The 14,290-nt window shown below is 57.2% G+C and overlaps 1 protein-coding gene across 2 annotated transcripts in view; it reads right to left on the bottom strand.

Moving 5' to 3' along the window:
• CHFR (checkpoint with forkhead and ring finger domains) overlaps positions 1 to 10,725 on the bottom strand; it is a 99,152-nt gene extending 88,427 nt beyond the window's left edge. Inside the window, exon 1 of one of the 2 annotated variants that reach the window (XM_069756095.1) lies at positions 10,437 to 10,725. The gene's annotated coding sequence lies outside the window, so the exon portion shown is untranslated. The remainder of the gene's footprint in view (positions 1 to 10,436) is intronic. The other variant, XM_069756094.1, reaches the window with a different exon arrangement.
• Positions 10,726 to 14,290: the final 3,565 nt, after the last annotated feature.

Genomic DNA, 14,290 nt, shown 5'->3' with positions numbered 1-14,290 from the left:
GTGTGTGTGTGTGAGTCAGTGGCGGACACAGGGTGCGTGTGTGAGTCAGTGGCGGACACAGCGTGTGTGTGTGTGTGTGTGTGTGTGAGTCAGTGGCGGACACAGCGTGTGTGTGTGTGAGTCAGTGGCGGACACAGCGTGTGTGTGTGTGTGTGTGCGTCAGTGGCGGACACAGCGTGTGTGTGTGAGTCAGTGGCGGACACAGCGTTTGTGTGTGTGAGTCAGTGGCGGACACAGCGTGTGTGTGTGTGAGTCAGTGGCGGACACAGGGTGCGTGTGTGAGTCAGTGGCGGACACAGCGTGTGTGTGTGTGTGTGTGTGTGTGTGAGTCAGTGGCGGACACAGCGTGTGTGTGTGTGAGTCAGTGGCGGACACAGCGTGTGTGTGTGAGTCAGTGGCGGACACAGGGTGCGTGTGTGAGTCAGTGGCGGACACAGCGTGTGTGTGTGAGTCAGTGGCGGACACAGTGCGTGTGTGAGTCAGTGGCGGACACAGTGCGTGTGTGAGTCAGTGGCGGACACAGTGCGTGTGTGAGTCAGTGGCGGACACAGTGCGTGTGTGAGTCAGTGGCGGACACAGTGCGTGTGTGAGTCAGTGGCGGACACAGTGCGTGTGTGAGTCAGTGGCGGACACAGTGCGTGTGTGAGTCAGTGGCGGACACAGTGCGTGTGTGAGTCAGTGGCGGACACAGCGAGTGTGTGTGAGTCAGTGGCGGACAGCGCGTGTGTGAGTCAGTGGCGGACACAGTGCGTGTGTGAGTCAGTGGCGGACACAGCGTGTGTGTGTGAGTCAGTGGCGGACACAGCGTGTGTGTGTGTGTGTGTGTGAGTCAGTGGCGGACACAGCGTGTGTGTGTGTGTGTGTGTGAGTCAGTGGCGGACACAGCGTGTGTGTGTGTGTGTGTGTGTGTGAGTCAGTGGCGGACACAGCGTGTGTGTGTGTGTGTGTGTGTGTGTCTGTGAGTCAGTGGCGGACACAGCGTGTGTGTGTGTGTGTGTGTGTGTGTGTGAGTCAGTGGCGGACACAGCGTGTGTGTGTGTGTGTGTGAGTCAGTGGCGGACACAGCGTGTGTGTGTGTGTGTGTGAGTCAGTGGCGGACACAGCGTGTGTGTGAGTCAGTGGCGGACACAGCGTGTGTGCGTGTGTGAGTCAGTGGCGGACACAGCGTGTGTGCGTGTGTGAGTCAGTGGCGGACACAGCGTGTGTGCGTGTGTGAGTCAGTGGCGGACACAGCGTGTGTGCGTGCGTGAGTCAGTGGCGGACACAGCGTGTGTGCGTGCGTGAGTCAGTGGCGGACACAGCGTGTGTGCGTGCGTGAGTCAGTGGCGGACACAGCGTGTGTGCGTGCGTGAGTCAGTGGCGGACACAGTGCGTGTGTGAGTCAGTGGCGGACACAGTGCGTGTGTGAGTCAGTGGCGGACACAGTGCGTGTGTGAGTCAGTGGCGGACACAGTGCGTGTGTGAGTCAGTGGCGGACACAGTGCGTGTGTGAGTCAGTGGCGGACACAGTGCGTGTGTGAGTCAGTGGCGGACACAGTGCGTGTGTGAGTCAGTGGCGGACACAGTGCGTGTGTGAGTCAGTGGCGGACACAGGGTGCGTGTGTGAGTCAGTGGCGGACACAGCGTGTGTGTGTGTGTGTGTGTGAGTCAGTGGCGGACACAGCGAGTGTGTGTGAGTCAGTGGCGGACACAGTGCGTGTGTGAGTCAGTGGCGGACACAGTGCGTGTGTGAGTCAGTGGCGGACACAGGGTGCGTGTGTGAGTCAGTGGCGGACACAGGGTGCGTGTGTGAGTCAGTGGCGGACACAGCGTGCGTGTGTGAGTCAGTGGCGGACACAGCGTGTGTGTGTGTGAGTCAGTGGCGGACACAGCGTGTGTGTGTGTGTGTGTGAGTCAGTGGCGGACACAGCGTGTGTGTGTGTGTGTGTGAGTCAGTGGCGGACACAGCGTGTGTGTGTGTGTGTGTGAGTCAGTGGCGGACACAGGGTGCGTGTGTGAGTCAGTGGCGGACACAGCGTGCGTGTGTGAGTCAGTGGCGGACACAGCGCGTGTGTGAGTCAGTGGCGGACACAGCGCGTGTGTGAGTCAGTGGCGGACACAGCGCGTGTGTGAGTCAGTGGCGGACACAGCGCGTGTGTGAGTCAGTGGCGGACACAGCGCGTGTGTGAGTCAGTGGCGGACACAGCGCGTGTGTGAGTCAGTGGCGGACACAGCGCGTGTGTGAGTCAGTGGCGGACACAGCGCGTGTGTGAGTCAGTGGCGGACACAGCGCGTGTGTGAGTCAGTGGCGGACACAGCGCGTGTGTGAGTCAGTGGCGGACACAGCGCGTGTGTGAGTCAGTGGCGGACACAGCGCGTGTGTGAGTCAGTGGCGGACACAGCGCGTGTGTGAGTCAGTGGCGGACACAGCGCGTGTGTGAGTCAGTGGCGGACACAGCGCGTGTGTGAGTCAGTGGCGGACACAGCGCGTGTGTGAGTCAGTGGCGGACACAGCGCGTGTGTGAGTCAGTGGCGGACACAGCGCGTGTGTGAGTCAGTGGCGGACACAGCGCGTGTGTGAGTCAGTGGCGGACACAGCGCGTGTGTGAGTCAGTGGCGGACACAGCGCGTGTGTGAGTCAGTGGCGGACACAGCGCGTGTGTGAGTCAGTGGCGGACACAGCGCGTGTGTGAGTCAGTGGCGGACACAGCGCGTGTGTGAGTCAGTGGCGGACACAGCGCGTGTGTGAGTCAGTGGCGGACACAGCGCGTGTGTGAGTCAGTGGCGGACACAGCGCGTGTGTGAGTCAGTGGCGGACACAGCGCGTGTGTGAGTCAGTGGCGGACACAGCGCGTGTGTGAGTCAGTGGCGGACACAGCGCGTGTGTGAGTCAGTGGCGGACACAGCGCGTGTGTGAGTCAGTGGCGGACACAGCGCGTGTGTGAGTCAGTGGCGGACACAGCGCGTGTGTGAGTCAGTGGCGGACACAGCGCGTGTGTGAGTCAGTGGCGGACACAGTGCGTGTGTGAGTCAGTGGCGGACACAGTGCGTGTGTGAGTCAGTGGCGGACACAGTGCGTGTGTGAGTCAGTGGCGGACACAGGGTGCGTGTGTGAGTCAGTGGCGGACACAGGGTGCGTGTGTGAGTCAGTGGCGGACACAGCGTGTGTGTGTGAGTCAGTGGCGGACACAGCGTGTGTGTGTGTGAGTCAGTGGCGGACACAGCGAGTGTGTGTGAGTCAGTGGCGGACACAGCGCGTGTGTGTGTGTGTGTGTCAGTGGCGGACACAGCGCGTGTGTGTGTGTGAGTCAGTGGCGGACACAGGGTGCGTGTGTGAGTCAGTGGCGGACACAGCGTGTGTGTGTGAGTCAGTGGCGGACACAGCGTGTGTGTATGTGTGTGTGTGTGAGTCAGTGGCGGACACAGCGTGTGTGTGAGTCAGTGGCGGACACAGCGTGTGTGTGTGTGTGTGAGTCAGTGGCGGACACAGCGTGTGTGTGTGAGTCAGTGGCGGACACAGCGTTTGTGTGTGTGAGTCAGTGGCGGACACAGCGTGTGTGTGTGTGAGTCAGTGGCGGACACAGGGTGCGTGTGTGAGTCAGTGGCGGACACAGCGTGTGTGTGTGTGTGTGTGTGTGTGAGTCAGTGGCGGACACAGCGTGTGTGTGTGAGTCAGTGGCGGACACAGCGTGTGTGTGTGTGTGTGTGAGTCAGTGGCGGACACAGCGTGTGTGTGTGAGTCAGTGGCGGACACAGCGTTTGTGTGTGTGAGTCAGTGGCGGACACAGCGTGTGTGTGTGTGAGTCAGTGGCGGACACAGGGTGCGTGTGTGAGTCAGTGGCGGACACAGCGTGTGTGTGTGTGTGTGTGTGTGTGAGTCAGTGGCGGACACAGCGTGTGTGTGTGTGAGTCAGTGGCGGACACAGCGTGTGTGTGTGAGTCAGTGGCGGACACAGGGTGCGTGTGTGAGTCAGTGGCGGACACAGCGTGTGTGTGTGAGTCAGTGGCGGACACAGTGCGTGTGTGAGTCAGTGGCGGACACAGTGCGTGTGTGAGTCAGTGGCGGACACAGTGCGTGTGTGAGTCAGTGGCGGACACAGTGCGTGTGTGAGTCAGTGGCGGACACAGTGCGTGTGTGAGTCAGTGGCGGACACAGTGCGTGTGTGAGTCAGTGGCGGACACAGTGCGTGTGTGAGTCAGTGGCGGACACAGGGTGCGTGTGTGAGTCAGTGGCGGACACAGTGCGTGTGTGAGTCAGTGGCGGACACAGTGCGTGTGTGAGTCAGTGGCGGACACAGGGTGCGTGTGTGAGTCAGTGGCGGACACAGCGCGTGTGCGTGTGTGAGTCAGTGGCGGACACGGTGCGTGTGTGAGTCAGTGGCGGACACGGTGCGTGTGTGAGTCAGTGGCGGACACGGTGCGTGTGTGAGTCAGTGGCGGACACGGTGCGTGTGTGAGTCAGTGGCGGACACGGTGCGTGTGTGAGTCAGTGGCGGACACGGTGCGTGTGTGAGTCAGTGGCGGACACGGTGCGTGTGTGAGTCAGTGGCGGACACGGTGCGTGTGTGAGTCAGTGGCGGACACGGTGCGTGTGTGAGTCAGTGGCGGACACGGTGCGTGTGTGAGTCAGTGGCGGACACGGTGCGTGTGTGAGTCAGTGGCGGACACGGTGCGTGTGTGAGTCAGTGGCGGACACGGTGCGTGTGTGAGTCAGTGGCGGACACGGTGCGTGTGTGAGTCAGTGGCGGACACGGTGCGTGTGTGAGTCAGTGGCGGACACGGTGCGTGTGTGAGTCAGTGGCGGACACGGTGCGTGTGTGAGTCAGTGGCGGACACGGTGCGTGTGTGAGTCAGTGGCGGACACGGTGCGTGTGTGAGTCAGTGGCGGACACGGTGCGTGTGTGAGTCAGTGGCGGACACGGTGCGTGTGTGAGTCAGTGGCGGACACGGTGCGTGTGTGAGTCAGTGGCGGACACGGTGCGTGTGTGAGTCAGTGGCGGACACGGTGCGTGTGTGAGTCAGTGGCGGACACGGTGCGTGTGTGAGTCAGTGGCGGACACGGTGCGTGTGTGAGTCAGTGGCGGACACGGTGCGTGTGTGAGTCAGTGGCGGACACGGTGCGTGTGTGAGTCAGTGGCGGACACGGTGCGTGTGTGAGTCAGTGGCGGACACGGTGCGTGTGTGAGTCAGTGGCGGACACGGTGCGCGTGTGAGTCAGTGGCGGACACGGTGCGCGTGTGAGTCAGTGGCGGACACGGTGCGCGTGTGAGTCAGTGGCGGACACAGCGCGTGCGTGTGTGAGTCAGTGGCGGACACAGCGTGCGTGTGTGAGTCAGTGGCGGACACAGCGTGCGTGTGTGAGTCAGTGGCGGACACAGCGTGCGTGTGTGAGTCAGTGGCGGACACAGCGTGCGTGTGTGAGTCAGTGGCGGACACAGCGTGCGTGTGTGAGTCAGTGGCGGACACAGCGTGCGTGTGTGAGTCAGTGGCGGACACAGCGTGCGTGTGTGAGTCAGTGGCGGACACAGCGCGTGTGTGAGTCAGTGGCGGACACAGCGCGTGTGTGAGTCAGTGGCGGACACAGCGCGTGTGTGTCAGTGGCGGACACAGCGCGTGTGTGAGTCAGTGGCGGACACAGCGCGTGTGTGTCAGTGGCGGACACAGCGCGTGTGTGAGTCAGTGGCGGACACAGCGCGTGTGTGAGTCAGTGGCGGACACAGCGCGTGTGTGAGTCAGTGGCGGACACAGCGCGTGTGTGAGTCAGTGGCGGACACAGCGCGTGTGTGAGTCAGTGGCGGACACAGCGCGTGTGTGAGTCAGTGGCGGACACAGCGCGTGTGTGAGTCAGTGGCGGACACAGCGCGTGTGTGAGTCAGTGGCGGACACAGCGCGTGTGTGAGTCAGTGGCGGACACAGCGCGTGTGTGAGTCAGTGGCGGACACAGCGCGTGTGTGAGTCAGTGGCGGACACAGCGCGTGTGTGAGTCAGTGGCGGACACAGCGCGTGTGTGAGTCAGTGGCGGACACAGCGCGTGTGAGTCAGTGGCGGACACAGCGCGTGTGAGTCAGTGGCGGACACAGCGCGTGTGTGAGTCAGTGGCGGACACAGCGCGTGTGTGAGTCAGTGGCGGACACAGCGCGTGTGTGAGTCAGTGGCGGACACAGCGCGTGTGTGAGTCAGTGGCGGACACAGCGCGTGTGTGAGTCAGTGGCGGACACAGCGCGTGTGTGAGTCAGTGGCGGACACAGCGCGTGTGTGAGTCAGTGGCGGACACAGCGCGTGTGTGAGTCAGTGGCGGACACAGCGCGTGTGTGAGTCAGTGGCGGACACAGCGCGTGTGTGAGTCAGTGGCGGACACAGCGCGTGTGTGAGTCAGTGGCGGACACAGCGCGTGTGTGAGTCAGTGGCGGACACAGCGCGTGTGTGAGTCAGTGGCGGACACAGCGCGTGTGTGAGTCAGTGGCGGACACAGCGCGTGTGTGAGTCAGTGGCGGACACAGCGCGTGTGTGAGTCAGTGGCGGACACAGCGCGTGTGTGAGTCAGTGGCGGACACAGCGCGTGTGTGAGTCAGTGGCGGACACAGCGCGTGTGTGAGTCAGTGGCGGACACAGCGCGTGTGTGAGTCAGTGGCGGACACAGGGTGCGTGTGTGAGTCAGTGGCGGACACAGGGTGCGTGTGTGAGTCAGTGGCGGACACAGCGTGTGTGTGTGAGTCAGTGGCGGACACAGCGTGTGTGTGTGTGAGTCAGTGGCGGACACAGCGAGTGTGTGTGAGTCAGTGGCGGACACAGCGCGTGTGTGTGTGTGTGTGTGTGTGTCAGTGGCGGACACAGCGCGTGTGTGTGTGTGAGTCAGTGGCGGACACAGGGTGCGTGTGTGAGTCAGTGGCGGACACAGCGTGTGTGTGTGAGTCAGTGGCGGACACAGCGTGTGTGTATGTGTGTGTGTGTGAGTCAGTGGCGGACACAGCGTGTGTGTGAGTCAGTGGCGGACACAGCGTGTGTGTGTGTGTGAGTCAGTGGCGGACACAGCGTGTGTGTGTGAGTCAGTGGCGGACACAGCGTTTGTGTGTGTGAGTCAGTGGCGGACACAGCGTGTGTGTGTGTGAGTCAGTGGCGGACACAGGGTGCGTGTGTGAGTCAGTGGCGGACACAGCGTGTGTGTGTGTGTGTGTGTGTGTGTGAGTCAGTGGCGGACACAGCGTGTGTGTGTGTGAGTCAGTGGCGGACACAGCGTGTGTGTGTGTGTGTGTGAGTCAGTGGCGGACACAGCGTGTGTGTGTGAGTCAGTGGCGGACACAGCGTTTGTGTGTGTGAGTCAGTGGCGGACACAGCGTGTGTGTGTGTGAGTCAGTGGCGGACACAGCGCGTGTGTGAGTCAGTGGCGGACACAGCGCGTGTGTGAGTCAGTGGCGGACACAGCGCGTGTGTGAGTCAGTGGCGGACACAGCGCGTGTGTGAGTCAGTGGCGGACACAGCGCGTGTGTGAGTCAGTGGCGGACACAGCGCGTGTGTGAGTCAGTGGCGGACACAGCGCGTGTGTGAGTCAGTGGCGGACACAGCGCGTGTGTGAGTCAGTGGCGGACACAGCGCGTGTGTGAGTCAGTGGCGGACACAGCGCGTGTGTGAGTCAGTGGCGGACACAGCGCGTGTGAGTCAGTGGCGGACACAGCGCGTGTGAGTCAGTGGCGGACACAGCGCGTGTGTGAGTCAGTGGCGGACACAGCGCGTGTGTGAGTCAGTGGCGGACACAGCGCGTGTGAGTCAGTGGCGGACACAGCGCGTGTGTGAGTCAGTGGCGGACACAGCGCGTGTGTGAGTCAGTGGCGGACACAGCGCGTGTGTGAGTCAGTGGCGGACACAGCGCGTGTGTGAGTCAGTGGCGGACACAGCGCGTGTGTGAGTCAGTGGCGGACACAGCGCGTGTGTGAGTCAGTGGCGGACACAGCGCGTGTGTGAGTCAGTGGCGGACACAGCGCGTGTGTGAGTCAGTGGCGGACACAGCGCGTGTGTGAGTCAGTGGCGGACACAGCGCGTGTGTGAGTCAGTGGCGGACACAGCGCGTGTGTGAGTCAGTGGCGGACACAGCGCGTGTGTGAGTCAGTGGCGGACACAGCGCGTGTGTGAGTCAGTGGCGGACACAGCGCGTGTGTGAGTCAGTGGCGGACACAGTGCGTGTGTGAGTCAGTGGCGGACACAGTGCGTGTGTGAGTCAGTGGCGGACACAGGGTGCGTGTGTGAGTCAGTGGCGGACACAGGGTGCGTGTGTGAGTCAGTGGCGGACACAGCGTGTGTGTGTGAGTCAGTGGCGGACACAGCGTGTGTGTGTGTGAGTCAGTGGCGGACACAGCGAGTGTGTGTGAGTCAGTGGCGGACACAGCGCGTGTGTGTGTGTGTGTGTGTCAGTGGCGGACACAGCGCGTGTGTGTGTGTGAGTCAGTGGCGGACACAGGGTGCGTGTGTGAGTCAGTGGCGGACACAGCGTGTGTGTGTGAGTCAGTGGCGGACACAGCGTGTGTGTATGTGTGTGTGTGTGAGTCAGTGGCGGACACAGCGTGTGTGTGAGTCAGTGGCGGACACAGCGTGTGTGTGTGTGTGTGAGTCAGTGGCGGACACAGCGTGTGTGTGTGAGTCAGTGGCGGACACAGCGTTTGTGTGTGTGAGTCAGTGGCGGACACAGCGTGTGTGTGTGTGAGTCAGTGGCGGACACAGGGTGCGTGTGTGAGTCAGTGGCGGACACAGCGTGTGTGTGTGTGTGTGTGTGTGTGTGAGTCAGTGGCGGACACAGCGTGTGTGTGTGAGTCAGTGGCGGACACAGCGTGTGTGTGTGTGTGTGTGAGTCAGTGGCGGACACAGCGTGTGTGTGTGAGTCAGTGGCGGACACAGCGTTTGTGTGTGTGAGTCAGTGGCGGACACAGCGTGTGTGTGTGTGAGTCAGTGGCGGACACAGGGTGCGTGTGTGAGTCAGTGGCGGACACAGCGTGTGTGTGTGTGTGTGTGTGTGAGTCAGTGGCGGACACAGCGTGTGTGTGTGTGTGAGTCAGTGGCGGACACAGCGTGCGTGTGTGAGTCAGTGGCGGACACAGGGTGCGTGTGTGAGTCAGTGGCGGACACAGCGTGCGTGTGTGAGTCAGTGGCGGACACAGTGCGTGTGTGAGTCAGTGGCGGACACAGTGCGTGTGTGAGTCAGTGGCGGACACAGTGCGTGTGTGAGTCAGTGGCGGACACAGTGCGTGTGTGAGTCAGTGGCGGACACAGTGCGTGTGTGAGTCAGTGGCGGACACAGTGCGTGTGTGAGTCAGTGGCGGACACAGTGCGTGTGTGAGTCAGTGGCGGACACAGTGCGTGTGTGAGTCAGTGGCGGACACAGTGCGTGTGTGAGTCAGTGGCGGACACAGTGCGTGTGTGAGTCAGTGGCGGACACAGTGCGTGTGTGAGTCAGTGGCGGACACAGTGCGTGTGTGAGTCAGTGGCGGACACAGTGCGTGTGTGAGTCAGTGGCGGACACAGTGCGTGTGTGAGTCAGTGGCGGACACAGTGCGTGTGTGAGTCAGTGGCGGACACAGTGCGTGTGTGAGTCAGTGGCGGACACAGGGTGCGTGTGTGAGTCAGTGGCGGACACAGGGTGCGTGTGTGAGTCAGTGGCGGACACAGGGTGCGTGTGAGTCAGTGGCGGACACAGGGTGCGTGTGTGAGTCAGTGGCGGACACAGGGTGCGTGTGTGAGTCAGTGGCGGACATAGCGTGCGTGTGTGTGTGTGTACTTGAGTCAGTGGCGGACACAGCGTGTGTGTGTGAGAGAGTCAGTAGCGGTCACAGCGTGTGTGTTTATGTGTGTGAGAGTCAGTAGCGGACACAGCATGTGTTTGTGTGTGAGACAGTGGCGGACACATCGTGTGTGGGTGTGAGAGAGTCAGTGGCGGACAAAGCTTGTGTGCGTGTGTGAGAGTCAGTGGCGGCACAGTGTGTGTCGGACAAAGTGAGGGAGTGTGCAGGAGTGTGTCAGACACAGTGTGTGTGGATTCCAGCACAGCTAAAGCAAGAACTGTCATCGTGAAGGCAAAATGTAAACTCCAGAAAGACGCGGACAAGACAGACGGAAGGTGTGAGGCCGGGGAGCCGCCATCTCCAGAGCCTTTCTTGCTTTTCCTACTTTTCTGAGCCAACGTTTTAGTTTGGTGACAGATTTAGTTTGGATGTCTTCCTGGAGAGTAACAATATTGTATCAGTGGATGAAGTTTCATGGCCGCCCTGCAGTCTAGCAGTGAGTACAGGGAAGGTGGGGGAAGGCATGGCTGGCTCAGTGGGTAAACACCTCCTGTGAGGTGAGATGTCACTCATGTCCCAACCTGGCAGCGCCACTTCCCTGACAGGGAGCTATGTGCAGCCGTTACACGGGGCATGGTGCGGGGCACAGGGCCGGGGTGATGGCCGCAGAGCCGGGCCTGCCAGTCCTACCTTTCTTTCTCTGCCAGTGCTGACTTGTAAGCAGCATGTCAGCCGGTGCCTAGCGGTGCCCCCCAGCTGGCCGTACCCGCACACACCCAGCCCCCGGGACCATTACCGGCTCTCCTGTCTCCGCCGTCTCATCCGCGGCCGCCTCCCTGTCACAACACAAACCAGGCAGCGTCAGCTGATCAGAGGGCGGAGCCTGCGGGGAACGTGGCGTCTCCTATGGAAACTCCCCTCCTCTCAGTCTCAACTCCAGCAGAAGCGCAACAGCCATTTTTGATTTGGGCAGAACTACAGCGGCAGATCTACAGTTACAGGGACAGCCAATGAGCGCTCACGGCTGATCCTGGCGAAACGAAAGCTGTCATCTGATTGGTTATCAGGGTCACTTTCACTTTCATCAACAATACCCCAACACACCCGTCTTGGGGCCCCTGGGGAATAGTTATGGCTTGTGAGGGGCTTCATACACTGAGTCCTAGCTGTAAGCCTCCAGTACACTGTTCTGTCATCTCTGCCTACACTTACATGCCTGGAAGCAGGGCCGGTTTTAGACAAAGTGGGGCCCCAAATCCCAGAATTTTGCACCATCACAAAGAAACATTTTGGTTGTATTTACATGCGCTGAGTTCAAGCCGCTAAACAAGTGAGATCGACGATATTATATTCAGTTCGACACTTGTTCCCGAGTTTCTTTACACAGTCTGAAGAAGAATGACTTGGACCCATAGTCCTCCATCCAGTATAATGCAGGTCCCACATAGTATAATGCACTCCCAATGGTCCTTGGTAAGAGTATACTGCAGCCCCCTCAGAGAGTATACTGCATCCCCCTCAGAGAGTATACTGCAGCCCCCTCAGAGAGTATACTGCATCCCCCTCAGAGAGTATACTGCAGCCCCCTCAGAGAGTATACTGCATCCCCCTCAGAGAGTATACTGCAGCCCCCTTAGGCTACTTTCACACATCAGGTTTTCGCCATCAGTATCTCCTACTGTTAAACTGACATGACTGTAATGTTATTGATGGTATTTTGTACTCATTTTTCCCTTTTTTTTTTCACAGATTCCTTGCAACTGGAGAATCCTTTTCGTCACTACACTACACTATCCTTTTCGTCACGAGATTTCCAGTTCAGACTTGGGATATCCACCTTATCCGGAATTGTGAAGCACACCTGCTGTGCATTGTGGGACTCTTTACATGGCGAGTTTATACCACATGCCACAATGGCTGGAAATTGCAGATAAATTCCAACAAATCTGTCAGTTTCCCAATTGCTTGGGTGCAGTGGACGGGAAACTTATCCGCTTCGTCAAACCTGCTGGATCTGGATCTGAATATTTTAACTAAAAAATATTTCTCCTTTGTGCTCATGGCCATCGCAGATGCAGAATACAAATTTATAGCAGTCGATATTGGGGCCTATGGCTGCTCCAATGATTCCCAAGTTTTTAAAGTGTCTGCAATGGGGAGTCATCTCTATGGAAACACCGTATTTCCTCCCCCAAGACCGCTGCCTGAAACCTCTGGGCCACCAATGCCATTTGTATGTGTTGGAGATGAAGCCTTCCAACTCTCGGAACACCTGCTGAAACCATACTCCAGTAGTGGATTGTCAGCAACTAATAGAATTTTTAATTACCGCCTAACACGAGCACGAAGAATGGTGGAGTGCGCTTTTGGGATTCTAATGCCATGTGCACACGTTGTGGTTTTTACCGCGGATCCGCAGCGTTTTTGACGCTGCGGATCTGCAGCAGTTTTCCATGCGGTCTACAGTACCATGTAAACCTATGGAAAACCAAATCCGCTGTGCACATGATGTGGAAAAAAAGTGCGGAAACGCAGCGTTGTTTTTTTCCACAGCATGTCAATTCTTTGTGCAGATCTGAAGCGTTTTTGCACACATTGACTTGCATTAAGTCGGGCAATTCCGCAGCAAAACCGCAGATATAAAAAAGATCTGCGGTTTAGCTGTGGTGAAACGCTGCAGATCGGGAGGGAGGAATAGTGTGGGCGAAGACTGTGTGCGGGCGGGGTCTGTGCGGGCCTCTCGGGTGTCTTTGTGTCTGTGTGCAGGCAGCGTCCGATGAGACTACAAGTCCCATCGGGCTATGCCTGCTACAATGACAGTGATTGACACATTAGCCAATAATTGGACAGTAGTAGTCCCATCATCCGGGTAATGTGTTGAAAAACCAAAACACATACATACATACAGTACAGACCAAAAGTTTGGACACACCTCATTTAAAGATTTTTCTGTAGTTTCATGACTATGAAAATTGTAAATTCACACTGAAGGCATCAAAACTATGAATTAACACATGTGGAATTATATACTTAACAAAAAATTGTGAAACAATTGAAAATATGTTTTAAATTCTAGGTTCTTCAAAGTAGCCACCTTTTGCTTTGAGGACTGCTTTGCACACTCTTGGCATTCTCTTGATGAGCTTCAAGAGGTACTCACCGGAAATGGTTTTCACTTCACAGGTGTGCCCTGTCAGGTTTAATAAGTGGGATTTCTTGCCTTATAAATGGGGTTGGGACCATCACTTGTGTTGTGCAGAAATCTGGTGGATACACAGCTGATAGTCCTACTGAATAGACTGTTAATACAAATTCTAAGGCAAGAAAAAAGGAGCTAAGTAAAGAAAAACGAGTGGCCATCATTATTTTAAGAAATGAAGGTCAGTCAGTCTGAAAAATTGGGAAAACTTTGAAAGTGTCCCCAAGTGCAGTTGCAAAAACCATCAAGTGCTACAAAGAAACTGGCTCACATGAGGACCACCCCAGGAAAGGAACACCAAGAGTCACCTCTGCTTCTGAGGATAAGTTTATCTGAGTCACCAGCCTCAGAAATCGCAGGTTAACAGCAGCTCAGATTAGAGACCAGGTCAATGCCACACAGAATTCTAGCAGCAGACACATCTCTACAACAACTGTTAAGAGGAGACTTTGTGCAGCAGGCCTTCATGGTAAAATAGCTGCTAGGAAACCACTGCTAAGGACAGGCAACAAGCAGAAGAGACTTGTTTGGGCTAAAGAACACAAGGAATGGACATTAGACCAGTGGAAATCTGTGCTTTGGTCTGATGAGTCCAAATTTGAGATCTTTGGTTCCAACCACCGTGTCTTTGTGTGACGCAGAAAAGGTGAACGGATGGACTCTACATGTCTGGTTCCCACCGTGAAGCATGGAGGAGGAGGAGGTGTGATGGTGTGGGGGTGCTTTGCTGGTGACACTGTTGGGGATTTATTCAAAATTGAAGGTATACTGAACCAGCATTGCTACCACAGCATCTTGCAGCGGCATGCTATTCCATCTGGTTTGCGTTTAGTTGGACCATCATTTATTTTTCAACAGGACAATGACCCCAAACACACCTCCAGGCTGTATAAGGGCTATTTGACCAAGAAGGATAGTGATGGGGTGCTACGCCAGATGACCTGGCCTCCACAGTCACCAGACCTGAACCCAATCGAGATGGTTTGGGGTGAGCTGGACCGCAGAGTGAAGGCAAAAGGGTCAACAAGTGCTAAGCATCTCTGGGAACTCCTTCAAGACTGTTGGAATACCATTCCCGGTGACTACCTCTTGAAGCTCATCAAGAGAATGCCAAGAGTATGCAAAGCAGTCATCAAAGCAAAAGGTAACTACTTTGAAGAACCTAGAATATAAGACATATTTTCAGCTGTTTCACACTTTTTTGTTAAGTATATGATTCCACATGTGTTAATTCATAGTTTTGATGCCTTCAGTGTGAGTTTACAATTTTCATAGTAATAAAAATACAGAAAAATCTTTAAATGAGAAGGTGTGTCCAAACTTTTGGTCTGTACTGTACATACTA

The sequence above is a fragment of the Ranitomeya imitator genome, chromosome 1 (assembly GCF_032444005.1).
Source record: "Ranitomeya imitator isolate aRanImi1 chromosome 1, aRanImi1.pri, whole genome shotgun sequence".
Taxonomy (NCBI): Eukaryota; Metazoa; Chordata; class Amphibia; order Anura; family Dendrobatidae; genus Ranitomeya; species Ranitomeya imitator.
The sequence above is the reverse complement of the archived record's forward strand: the minus strand, read 5'-3'. Positions and strand labels throughout refer to the sequence as shown.